Here is a 2671-nt window from a genome sequence, read left to right as displayed (position 1 = left end):
ATTTAGTCTGCGGAAATCAATACATAGGCGAAGATCTCCTGTTTTCTTCCACACAAAAAAGGAGGGAGCTGAGCAAGGCGCCGACGAGGGTCGGATAAACCCGTGGGCTAGATTCTTGTCTAGAAAGTCCCACAATACCGCCTTCTCCTTAGGACTCAAGGGATAAACCTTTCCCTTTGGCAGTTTGCCCTCCCCCACCAGCTCAATGGCACAGTCTGTCTTGCGGTGGGGGGTAGCACATCACACTCCTTTTCATTAAACATTTCTGCAAACTGGGCGTATTGTACAGGCAGTGGGGGGGGTATAGGATCCCGATTCTTTGCAGCCATGGCGCACCCCACATGGCCACCTCTCTTCAGTGTCGGTCGCACTGCGGCTGAGCGAAGGCAATAGTCCGGGCCGCCCAATCTATTGTGGGATTGTGCCCTTGTAATCAATTCGCTCCGAGCACCACCGGGTACTGGATGTTTGGAGCCATAGTACAATGAATCTGCTCTCAATGCGTCCCAACACGTCCCAACTCCCAAGGCCACTCGGCCGGTGCGCCGGTGAACGGGTCCCCCCCCTAAAGTCACTGCCATCCATTTGAGTGAAGTGGATGGCTTGGGGCAAATCCACCGCTTTCACTTTTAAAGCTTGGAAAGTCTCCTCACTGATTAAAGTTCGTGCGCACCCTGAGTCAACTAAAGCCTCCACAGAAACTTGAGCCCCCCCTTGTAACTCTGAAGGATAACGTCTAAAAATAGGGTCTCCCCCATCTCTCTCACCATCACTGGAGCTCCCTGCTCTTGGTTGGTTGAGGTCTGCTACGGCGCCCCCGTTACAGCAGACCCGGGATGTTTTTTGGCTGGCGACCCCATGCCTCTTCCTCCTCCGAGGTTGACGAGCTGTCTGGGCTTGGCACCGGTACATTTGTAATCCGTGACTCCGTTGGGTCGAGTTGTGAAGTACGCTGTTCCTCTCAGTTAGTCGTGCGAGGTTGAGCGTGGAGGGCCCTCATCTTCCAGGAGTGGCACTCTTCCGACGCTCCTTGCCTCTAGATCGCGTCGCCTCCTCCTTGCTCGAGTGCTGAGTGGTCGGAGGTCCCTCGGGGCGGGAAGGGCAAGTGGCAGCGAAATGTCCCATTCTGCCACAAACTAGGCATGCCCCGCTCTGAAAATGCCTCGCTCTCTCCGTTGTCGGGGTGGCTGTCCTCCCTGATGGCTGGAACCCTCCTCTTGGGGTCTGCCCGCTCTAGTTGCAGTCCCGAGTCTCACGCTTTATGTTGTTTAGACAAGTTCAATAATTGCTGGTGGTTTTCCACTTCCACCGCCAGTAAAATCCACCCCTCCAGATCAGGAGGGTCTCCTTGCATGAAAGCCCAGTGGAGAATCTCTGAGTTCAGTCCTTCTCGGAAATACTGCACACATGTGGCTTCACTCCAGTCCACAACTTTGCTTGCCAGCAACTGAAATTCCCCCGCATACTGCATCACTGATCTGGCTCCTGGTGAAGCTGTAAGAGAGCTGTCTTGGCACGCTCGCTCTGGTAGGGATCCTCAAAACGCCACCTGAGCGCTACCATAAAGTCATCCAGGGTCCGCAGTGCACGGGAACGAAGGTCGAACTGTTGGACCATCCAGCTTGCAGCTTCGCCTTCCAGTAGTGAAGCCACGTATCGCACTCGATTCTCTTCAGAAGTAAAAGTAGCCCCCTGTTCTCTCATGAAACCATCCACTTGAAGCAAGAAATAGGGGAGCTTCTCCCCTAAGCCGTCAAAGGAGGCTCGCAGCTCCCTTCGCGGAGCTGGCGGTTGGGGCTGGGGGGCGGGTTGCCCCAGAGGAGCAGGGCTTGGGGGTGGTTGCAGTTGTTGCGGCGGAGGCGCTGGTTGTGCAACCTGCGCTTGACGAATCTCGCCCATCTCCTGCCAGAGTCCTTCTAACAAGCCCCGCAAAGTAGCAACCTGTTCCACAAGCTCCTGGTTCTGATGTTGAAGACGTTGATAGTCCTCGTCACTCTCCCGCTCTCGCTGCATTTGGTGTTGGGAGCCCACTTCTTGGTCTTGCCAGTCCTGCGTTCGGCAGAGATCCGCACCCCACACCGGAGGCTCCTCCGAAACCCCCGTGTCTCCCATCATCCTGTCGAAAGGGATATCCCAGGGCCCCTCCCGGACACCTGAGCTCGCCGGCCACTGTCGCCGGGTAGTCACACTGGAAGGCTGCCCTGCCCGGGTTGTGCGAAAAATTCCGATAGCCCCAAGGCCCTGCGAACGGCACCTCAGGCGTTGCTTTCACCCGCTGGCAACTCCACATCCGGAAATAGCAGCTTCTCCTGTCTCCCCTCTGGGATAACCGGCACCTCGATGGCCCACCCGTCACCCTCCTTGGTGGTTTGGTCGGCGCCCTCCTCCGTGGTTCGGTCCGTGCCCTCCTCGGTGGTTCGGTCGGCACTCTCCTTGGTGAGCCGCTGGATATTGTCCAGCTCACCTGCCATGGCGTTGGAGGGGAAGGCGACACAGCTGCCCGAAGGAGGTTGAAAAGGCGATTACTAGCCTAATGTCAGTATCAGGCGTCTGTCCATAGCATCCCATAAGCAAACTCAGCCAGGCAGGTAGTCCTGAAGCAGTAATACTTTATTAGGAGCAAAAAGACAGATTAAAGAACTGACTGCCTTACACGCAGGTAAGGCTAGTA

Source organism: Euleptes europaea, chromosome 11 (assembly GCF_029931775.1).
Source record: "Euleptes europaea isolate rEulEur1 chromosome 11, rEulEur1.hap1, whole genome shotgun sequence".
Taxonomy (NCBI): Eukaryota; Metazoa; Chordata; class Lepidosauria; order Squamata; family Sphaerodactylidae; genus Euleptes; species Euleptes europaea.
Note: the sequence above shows the minus strand (reverse complement) of the source record.